Here is an 11,081-nt window from a genome sequence, read left to right as displayed (position 1 = left end):
TCTGTAGGTATTTTTTGATTTCCTCTTTGATTTCTTCAGTGATCTCTTGGTTATTTAGTAACGTATTGTTTAGCCTCCATGTGTTTGTTTTTTTTTTTACGGTTTTTTCCCTGTAATTCACTTCTAATCTCATAGCGTTATGGTCAGAAAAGTTGCTTGATATGATTTCAATTTTCTTAAGTTTACTGAGGCTTGATTTGTGACTCAGGATGTGATCTATCCTGGAGAATGTTCTGTGCACACTTGAGAAGTGTAATCTGTTGTTTTTGGATGGAATGTCCTATAAATATCAATTAAATCTCTGGTCTATTGTGTCATTTAAAGCTTCTGTTTCCTTATTTATTTTCAATTTGGATGATCTGTCCATTGGTGTAAGTGAGGTGTTAAAGTCCCCCACTATTATTGTGTTACTGTCAATTTCCTCTTTTATAGCTGTTAGCATTTGCCTTATTTATTGAGGTGCTCCTATGTTGGGTGCATATATATTTATAACTGTTATATCTTCTTCTTGGATTGATCCCTTGAGCATTATGTAGTGTCCGTCCTTGTTTCTTGTAACATTCTTTGTTTTAGAGTCTATTTTTTCTGATATGAGTATTGCTACTCCAGCTTTCTTTTGATTTCCATTTGCATGGAATATCTTTTTCGATCCCCTCACTTTCAGTCTGCATGTGTCCTTAGGTCTGAAGTGGGTCTCCCGTAGACAGCATATATATGGGTCTTGTTTTTGTATCCATTCAGCAAGCCTGTGTCTTTTGGTTGGAGCATATAATCCAGTCACGTTTAAGGCAATTATCGATATGTATGTTCCTATGACCATTTTTTTAATAGTTTTGTGTTTGTGTTTGTAGGTCCTTTTCTTCTCTTGTGTTTCCCACTTAGAGAAGTTCCTTTAGCATTTGTTGTAGAGCTGGTTTTGTGGTGTTGAATTCTCCTAGCTTTTGCTTGTCTGTAAAGCTTTTGATATCTCCATGGAATCTGAATGAGATCCTTGCTGGGTAGAGTAATCCTGGTTGTAATTTCTTCCTTCCCTTTCATCACTTTAAATATGTTATGCCACTCCCTTCTGGCTTATAGAGTTTCTGCTGAGAAATCAGCTTTAACCTTATGGGAGTTCCCTTTTATGTTATTTGACTTTTTTCCCTTGCTGCTTTTAATAATTTTTCTTTGTCTTTAATTTTTGCCAATTTGATTACTATATGTCTTGGCATGTTTCTCCTTGGGTTTATCTTGTATGGGACTTGCTGTGCTTCCTGGACTTGGGTGGCTGTTTCCTTTCCCATGTTAGGGAAGTTTTTAACTATAATCTCTTCAAATATTTTCTCGGTCCCTTTCTCTGTCTCTTTTCCTTTGGGGACCCCTATAATGCAAATATTGTTCCATTTAATGTTGTCCCCGAGGTCTCTTAGGCTGTCTTCATTTCTTTTCATTCTTTTTCCTTTATTCTCTTCCGCACCAGTGAATTCCACCATTCTGTCTTCCAGGTCACTTATCCGTTCTTCTCCCTCAGTTATTCTGCTATTGATTCTTTCTAGTGTAGTTTTCATTTCAGTTATCATATTGTTCATCTCTCTTTCTTTGTCCTTTAATTCTTCTAGGTCTTTGTTAAACATTTCTTGCATCTTCTAGATCTTTGTCTCCATTCTTTTCCCAAGGTCCTGGATCATCTTCACTATCATTAGTCTGAATTCTTTTTCTGGAAGGTTCCCTATCTCCTCTTCATTTCGTTGTTTTTTGGGGTTTTATCTTGTTCCTTCATCTGGTACATAGCCCTCTGCCTTTTCATCTTGTGTATTGTTCTGTGAATGTGGTTTTTGTTCCGTAGGCTGCAGGATTGTAGTTCTTCTTGCTTCTGCTGTCTGCCCTCTCTAAAATCCACAAGGATTTTTAACAACTTTGTCCCTCTGTATATACATTGCTAACACCCAAAACTTTTATAATTTTGCAACTAAATTATTTCAATATACCTAATTATTAGTAACTTTCAAAATAGCTAGTCAGTAGCTTATGGACTTTTCCTTATTGTTTTTTCTCTTAATACAGAACTAATTACATTTAATAGAGAAAATTTTTTAAAAGTTGAGGCAAACAAAGAGAAGAAACTAAAAGCTTATCTAAGTTTCTAACACCAGAGATATCCTCTGGTAACATTTTGTACATTTCAGATATATGTATATTGTTCATAAAAATGAAAAAATACACTATCCATTGTTTTTCCAGTTTGTGAACTGGATCCGATATTATTCATTTTTTCTATAAATGTTTACTAACGTTTTTCTATGTTTTAAGTCACTGTATTAAATATTCTTTACAGCATATTTGTTATTACATGCATGGTATCATGATACATTGTTATAATTCATCCACACAAATTTAACCCATTTCCTGGTTTTGGACAAATATGTACGTATTATATATTTTGATATTTGTTTTAAAACCTTGGAATAAAAAACCTTGTCACCATATTTTGAGTAATCCCATGGTTAATCCTTTTAGATGAATTCCTAGAAATGGAATTGCTGGCCAAAGGGCATGAAAAATTCTAAGGCTTTTGAGAGTATTGCCATATTGCCTTCCAGGAAAGTAGAAACAATTTATACTTTCACCAACAGGCTATCATTTGGTTCATCTTTTGGACTTGTTGGTCAAAGGTATTGGCTATGGCTATCATGTGTGAATATCACCAGTGCCTTGTTCATATTTTCTTTCTCTCTCTTTTTCAGTATTTATATAGCATAGCTCTTACACTGTACTTATGTCAGTTTTGCCAACAGAATTGGCCAAAAGATAAAAGATGAAATAGATAAAAACCAGCATCAGAAGCCAACATTCAGGAAACAGTGAGTGGCCTCACATGATTTTCTTTCTTTTATTTTTTTTTAAATTGAAGTATAGTTGATGTACAATACTGTGTTAGTTTCAGGTATATAGCAAAGTGATTTAGTTATCCATATATATGCATATATCTATATTCTTTTATTGATTCCATTTTAAGTTATCAGAAGATATCAAATATAACTCTCTCTCTCTCTTTCTATATATATATATATATATATCCCTGTGCTTTATAGTAAATCCTTGTTGATTGTCTATTTTATATATAGTAGTGTGTATCTGTCAATCCCATAGTCCTAATTTATCCCTCTCCCCACCTTCCCCTTTGGTAGCCATAAGTTGTCTTCTATGTCTCTCACATGATTTTCTTTAAAAAATATTTGAATAAACATATGCTTACATATGTGACTCTTGCTTGGTGAATACAAGGTAGAAGAAGGAGAGGGAAAGGAGCCTAATAAACCATTGACATTTGCTTACTTGATGAAGTTACAGGAAGTTAAAACACTTTAATTAGCAGGTGGCATTTTTCTCTGAGAATGTATTCTCAGAACTTTTGGAAAGATTCAGGCCCTGGTCATGTCTAGTCTGAGGTTCTACATTTCTGGTCTGGGCTGGTTGTATGTCAAGGGTGGTTAATAAGGGGAGAAGTGCTCAGAAACAGGAGCATAATTTTTTGAACACTAATGTGTTCACTTAGTCACATTGGTTACATGACCCCCTCAAGCAATGTCCTTGGTCACTGTAACTCCCATTTTCTCTTGGCGTATTCCAACATGGATTGTCCAACCTTACCTGGGAGTTTGTATTTCTTCTGGGGAGGTAATAATTGCAGACTGTGATTTTATTTTTTTGTCATGTGTATTTCATAGCTTTCTCTTAAAATAAATACATCATTGAAAATACTTAATTACTTTATGATCTTGAACTAAAAGCCACACTTGGTGATTGTTCAACCTACTCTGGGTTTGTTGTGGGAATGAAGTATATTTTAAATTCTCTTGACTACGGTGGAATACATTTTATCAAGGAAAAAAAAATGGGTCCAATTTCTGCAGGATATCCCAAAAACTAGTCTTAGATGTTTGCCTTTGCTTAATTAATAACTCAGTCTGTGTATTTACTGATATGTTATGTTTGTTTAAATGTCTTTGTGAAAAGTATATCTAAGAATAGTGGCCATAAATTTCTAGTTCAGCAGGCTTTATTGTTAGTATCACTGCAGCCCACAACTGCCTTCTTGATATAATTGCCTCAAATAGAAACTATACAGTGTAATGTTGCATAAGTACACATTTTTAATACTTCAGGAGACTGAAAAATCAGGGTTTTACAGGATGGAGTGAGAGTTATTCATGAGAGGTTTTTGTTTTTTGCTGCATATGAAATCAAATTAATCTTGAGTAAATCAGATTGGAGAAAATGGAAACATAGCAGCTTGACAGATTTGTGTCCAGCACAATTGATATATGTTATTTTTAAACCTGGATGATACAGATAGAATTTGTTATTTAAATAATAAAATCTGTGTAACTATAAGCAAAGATAAGATTAACATTTCTATAGACAGGATTGTCAAATTTTTACATGAGAGAAATTATAATGCCTACTTTATATATCAAATCAATAATTAATAACAAGTTTTTCCTACTCCTTATACCTTGAAGCCCAACTGTGGGTAAATATAATCCTTTGAGGAAACTGTATCATTAAAACTGAGACTATGGAGAACCAGTAATGTAGGAAATTATAATCACCACACTCACAGGCATGTGTTTATTTCCAACACTAGTGCCTATAAAAGAACATAAAGTTGAACATTGTTAATGTGTAAGAAATAACAAACTGAGAAAAAGAACCATCATTCTTCTATTCCAGTCTTACAGTTTCTTAATGATTACTGGTAGTTGGTTTGAGGTGATATTATAAGTGTTTTTATGTGGAAATTAAAATTTCAGAAGCCCTCATAATCATTAATTAAATTTTTCCTCATCCCATCCCAAAGAAGTAAACCAGTTCTATTATTCTTGCTTTTGAACCTGGAAAATTGAGTAATAATATCCATATAAAGTAACTTTATTCACTTCAACTTTATTGCACCTAAAATATTCTTGCTCCCCAAAAGTGAAGAATAAAATGGTACATGGAAGCAGATTTTGGCTCAATAGGATTTTTTTAAAAATTAGAGCAAATAATGTGTTTGTGGATGATCTTGTCTTTACTGATTCTGTTCGTTTGAGTTTGAGCTGTTTTTGTTTGGTTTTCTTTTTTTTTTTTTTTTTTTTTTGTCTTAAAAATGTTCCCAGTCAGCTCAGGAGTGTCACTGTAGATGCTGGTTGCTGGCCACATTGGATCTGCATCTCTTGAATCTACATCCTTCATAGTACATTCCTTCCAAAGCAATATTAGGATGCTACATTTTAAAAAGTCATTTTTCTTCCATTCAGCTGTCAAATAGGATATCTTTAGCTGAAAGTAAGAGAATACCCAACCCAAGTCAAAGTAACATAAATAATAAGCGATTTCTTGTTTCATTCGAAGCACAGAGGTAGAGAGGTCCAAGCACAGAGAAGCCCAGTTTTCTGCATTCTCTTGCCCTGCCTTCCTGCAGGGTAGATAGATGACTTTCTGCCAGACAACTAGAGCAGTTCCACACTGCCACACTCAGAAGCAGAAGGGGACCTTTTCTTCCTTGTGACTTGTTTTAAGAGCTAGGAAACCTTTGCCCCCAGAAGACTTCTTCTCCCATTTTGGTGGCCTTTTGGGCCTTTGTCCATGATTACATCAAACACTGGGAAGAGGAACAGAAAGCTTGAGAACAGATGTTTGTGAATGGCTTAAGATCAGTCAAGATTCATTCCCAGGGCTGGAATGGGGCTCACTTTCCCTGAAGTGGGGGGCCTATGCAGGAAGGTAAATCTTGAATAAAATCAGGATTATGGTGAGCAGGAGCAAGAGTAGAGGCAACGTCTGCTACAATTACCTTTTCTTTACAGTTCTTGTGATGAATATAATTATAAAACCTAGCATATGGATGGCTGAGCCATTACATTTTACTTTTAACAAGCTGTTTTGTCTTGATCATATTATTTCTAAACTTCCACTAGGAATTATACTGCCTCTTAAAACTAGAGGTGGATGGATGTAGGCACAAAAGATGGTTTAGGTGTATTGCCACCATCCCAGCTACTCCACCTCCAAAAAAATACACATTCTAAGTAAAAAATTCAGCTTTCCATGCAAACTACTTTTAAACAGTATCTAAGTAAAAATAGATACAAAAAACAGGTACAGAGTGTTTGTTATGAAAATAACAATTGCAGCTTCCAAATAAATCACTTAGCCTCCTCTTCTGACCAGATTCTCATTCCTAAACTCTCCTATAAGAAATTCTGGAGGGTCATATTTTCACTTTCCTGTCACCCCTCAGAAGAAGGCAGCTTTGGATGCTGGTACAAGTTCTGGCTTTATCTAATGGACCACTTTTGTTGTTGTTGTTGATTCTTCAATTCAGTGGATTTTGACCATACTCCTAAGAGCCCACTTTATTCTGACTGTCAACTCCCACCTGAGTAGGTAAACTGGGCAGAGCCTGGGGAGCCAGGAGAGTGAGGACTGCTAAATGGGAAGGGATCTCCTGGAAGACAATGTACATACAGAAACAACATCTAAGGAGCCGATTCTGTTGGTCAGAAATGAGTCTGCGGCCAGAGGGCCCTCTGTAAACGAGGCTGAAAATCAAAGATTTGTGTTGGACAGTAGGCCTGGGGTGGGGTGGTGAATAGCTGGGGAGACAGTTTCAGGAACCAGGCTGATTAGATTCAGTGTTTGGATGGGTCTGATTTGGAAAGACAACTTTGAAAAGTGGTGTCAAGTTGTATTTTCTAGAGGGTCAGACCCAATGCTGCCAAACAAGCAGATTGTGTCAGAGCCATCTATTATCCATATTATTCCACCAGTGGCTCACTCCCCTGACAGCATTACACTTGAAGAGACAAGAGCTTTTCTTCAATCCAGATTCACTATGGCCATTTGCCAGTCAAGGTAGTCATCAGATGCTGGTAACTGCATCGGCTAGCGTCAGGAGGCCCTAATTACCATTTTGCTGGAAAGCCCCCTTCACTCTGAGAAAATATAAGACAACTTCAGCCAGTTTGAATACACAGTGTTTAGTCTCATAGACTTGTCCCTGCTGTTAAGGTACCTGTTGCCCTATGTGGCCTGTTTGCCATCGCTGGCTGCCCCCACCCCGCTAAATGTCTTTTGATGTCACAGAACCAGAGCACTGGGGAAGTGGTTTAACATGATTATGAAGAAAACTGGTAGTTAAGTTGATTGTGAGTCAGGTTAGGATTTTTGTAACGATTCAAACAGGTAGAATTATGGAGACAGTTAGCCTTGGTCTCGTTGAATTCTCACAGCCCTGTCGTCCTCCTTTTCTGAGTTACCTGTTCTGTCTCATATCCTGGGAAATCACTATGAAATGATATTGGTGGACCTCAGTTGGCAGTGGGGGATGGAGGGTAAGGACTGAGCAATAGGTACCTCACCCTCCTGCAGGCTGAAATTTCCTGAAACATTTTAAATTAGAAAATTTGGATGGACAGAAAAATGGAAATTGCCGAGACCTACCAAAGATCTTTTGTCCGAAGATATTTTGTTAAAGTACAAAATTTTAGGATAATTTGCTATTTTATATAGATTTTTTTTCTACAATGAAAAGATGAAGGTTAGAAAAGATAAATGTCCAGATTTGAATTTAGAAATTCAAATATGTTAAATTTGATTTTATTTTAGATGCTAAGTAGGAAATGGCTACTTTGTTATTGTGAAGAGGCTATCATGTTTGAATATTCATCATAGATTTTTACTACCCAGAAGACTCAGTATATATATATATATATATATATATATATATATAGTGGTGGGAGTTTTCTCCCTCACAGACAGCATCCTAATGGAGATGCATGACTCTGCCAATAGTGTTGCTGATGTGAATATTTGCTTCAAAATTTAAGCTGGCAGCTCTGGAAATTGCTATAAGTACTCTAAAATAATAATAGTGTGAGTATTTATATTATCATTTCTTTTTTTTAAAGTTTTTTTGTTTTTTTTTTTGCGGTACGCGGGCCTCTCACTGTTGTGGCCTCTCCTGTTGCGGAGCGCAGGCTCCGGACGCGCAGGCTCAGCGGCCATGGCTCACGGGCCCAGCAGCTCCACGGCATGTGGGATCTTCCCGGACCGGGGCATGAACCCGTGTCCCCCGCATCGGCAGGCGGACTCCCAACCACTGCGCCACCAGGGAAGCCCTAAAGTTTTTTTTAATATAATTTTATTTATTTTTATTTATTTATTTTTATTTTTGGCTGCATTGGGTCTTCATTGCTTCATTGCTACGCGTAGGCTTCTCGCTACTTACGGCGAGCGGCGGCTACTCTGTGTTGTGCGCAGGCTTCTCATTGCAGTGGCTTCTCTTGTTGAGGAGCACTGTCTTCTAGGCGCACGGACCTCAGTAGTTGTGGCTCGTGGGCTCTAGAGCGCAGGCTCAGTAGTCGTGGCGCATGGGCTTAGTTGCTCCGCAGCATGTGGGATCTTCCCGGACCAGGGCTTCAGCCCGTGTCCCCTGCATTGGCAGGCAGATTCTCAACCACTGCGCCACCATGGAAGCCCTATCATTTCTTATAAGCATGTCTTTCATTTTTATCCTACATCTACTAGAAAAATGACTTGCAATTTGTGTAATTGTGGTAATTGGAAAAAGCTGTTGAGATGTGAGGTTTCCAAAATCAATAGGAGCAAAACAGATGTGATCATTGTTCATAGCATACTTGGTTTGAAATATCTAGTTTTAATGTTATATTATCTTCATATGTTTAAGTGGTTTTACTGTTGTCACTAAAATGGCACCTAATACATTCATGCAATGTATAAAAATGTACTGAGTGCCACAAATTCTTCTGCTGCTATATTTATTTATAGCAATGCACACTGCTTAATGTGTGCTTTTATTTAAAAACCATTTTTGTAAATGTCTGCTATTTGCACTTTCTCTTTGAGGATAGCCACAATATTACACCACAATTCAGTATGAGAGATCATCAAAACAATTAGCTTAGAAGTACCTCTCTCCATTTGCCAAAGGATTTAAATAATTTTTGACAATTATGGGTAAGGTTGCTCATAGATTATCTAGGTCAGTTCTGTAAAAGCAAATCTGAGACAGGGATTGTAAGAACATGTGATTTGTTGGGCAGTGCTCTCAGGAGAAGGATGGTAAGGGAAGCAGGATGGAGGAGGGGAATATGTCTGTGGCAGAAGATCTCAGTGGAAACAGGTTACAGTTTGCTCCCACAGTGAAACTCTGGAGCACGAATGGCATCACAGAGTTGGTCTCATCTTGAGACAAGTGGCCTGGCCTTCTGTACCCCCATGTCAGCCAGTCGTTGGTTGGGGTTGGCTCTCAAAGGTGGTGGGAGAATAGCCTCCTGGGTGAGGCAGTTCCCATTTGGCCCAGGACAGTTCTTCAGAGGAGGAAGGTACATCTGTGAATTACCAGCATTTTGAAGATGGGAATTCTAGCTCATCAAGGTGATCTAGCCTGTCACCAACAGCATCCTTTATATAGATAAATGACAATTTAAAAGAACAGAGAGCTTATTGGACCTAGATTCTGTTGCTTCCTCCTCCCCAGCACATACACCCCTACACATCTATCCTTGTAATCAAATAAAGATGGAAATTCAAACTGTATTCAAGTCCCTTTGATTACAGAAACAGTTTAAAAGCATTAATGAGGACATGGACTCTGGGTCTATTCCTTTTTCTGATTGCTTGCAGTGTAGAAATGTGGCTAACTCTGCTATTAAAATGCATTTATGTTATCATGAATGAAATGAGTTCCTTGAGAGAGGACCTGAGATACTGTCCCTGAAGACTTGAGGGTGTTTTAAATGCCAAAACCACTCAGGCAAGCCTTTCTCCAGGCTATTTGAGATGCTGTATTTGCAGCAGCCTTTGGCTTAACTGATTCAGAGAAAACCCAAACACTCAATGTGTTCAATGAATGAAATCTCAGATTCTTTCTCTGCAATATATTATTATGTCATATGGAAGAAATGTAGAGTTTGCTTCTTCTTAATGGAACACGTCCAACCCACTTTTTCTTCCTATTATAGAGCTGTTAGAGAAGGTTATCTTCTTTGAAAAATAATTTTGTTTCTTTCTTGCTACTTATCGGTATCATGAAATACTTTACAGAAACTGGGTAAGTTGGATGAGGATGGTAGAATTCCCATTAGTGTCACTGATTTAAAGAGGTTTTTATTGTTTTAAATTGTCAAATATTTTTCAAGGGCATAGAGGACATACTGTAAAAATTCTTTAAATTGCACAATTAACTTTAAAGTAGAAGGCCAATGATAGAAATAAACAATAGCAAGTCTCCATCTTGGATCAAAGAAATATTTGTTGCTAATAATATTCCCTCTGATTGCATCTGTATTTGATTATTCCAACTTATTAAACAGGAATGATGATATGCAAATAAACTCAGAATAATAAAGAAACATTAATTCAGTCTAGAGTTCAAGCTGATATTGTAACCTTTTTACTTTGCATAGGGCTTTGCTAATCCTTTCTATGGAGCACAAAGCAGGCCAGAACCTAGGAAAGTTCTGAACTAAAAAAGGTGTTTTGGAGCATGTTGGATATGTTATTGGGAAGGTGACTTGAAGGGATCCTGTTACAAATGATTTCTTTAGTGATCTGAAATTTAATGCCACTGGTTATCTTTTTACTACCAATATCTAGTCTTACCTCCACAAAGCAAGAAGCTGAGAGGGTAAAATAAAAGATAATTTTAGACTTTTTTTAGACTTTTTTTGGCTGTGTTGTGTCTTTGTTGCTGCGAGTGGGCTTTTCTCTAGTTGTTTCGAGCGGGGGCTACTCTTATTTGTGGTGCACAGGCTTCTCATTGTGGTGGCTTCTCTTGTCGCGGAGCACAGGCTCTAGGTGCACGGCTTCAGTAGTTGTGGCGCGGGGGCTCAGTTATGGCTCACGGGCTCTAGAGCACAGTAGTGGTGGTGCATGGGCTTAGTTGCTCTGCGGCATGTGGGATCTTCCTGGACCAGGACTTGAACCCGTGTCCCCTGCATTGGTAGGTGGATTCTTAACCACTGTGCCACAAGGGAAGTCCCTAGACTTACTTTTTTTTTTTTTTTTTTTTTTTTTGGTGCACGCGGGCCTCT

The 11,081-nt window shown here is 37.5% G+C and overlaps 1 protein-coding gene across 1 annotated transcript in view; it reads left to right on the top strand.

The window, feature by feature from the left end:
- The window catches only part of CCDC148 (coiled-coil domain containing 148), a 310,928-nt gene that overhangs the window by 132,751 nt on the left and 167,096 nt on the right, over positions 1-11,081 (top strand). The window lies entirely within an intron of this gene.

The sequence above is a fragment of the Physeter macrocephalus genome, chromosome 2 (assembly GCF_002837175.3).
Source record: "Physeter macrocephalus isolate SW-GA chromosome 2, ASM283717v5, whole genome shotgun sequence".
In the NCBI taxonomy this organism is placed as follows: domain Eukaryota; kingdom Metazoa; phylum Chordata; class Mammalia; order Artiodactyla; family Physeteridae; genus Physeter; species Physeter macrocephalus.
This window is presented reverse-complemented; position numbering and strand designations above follow the sequence as displayed.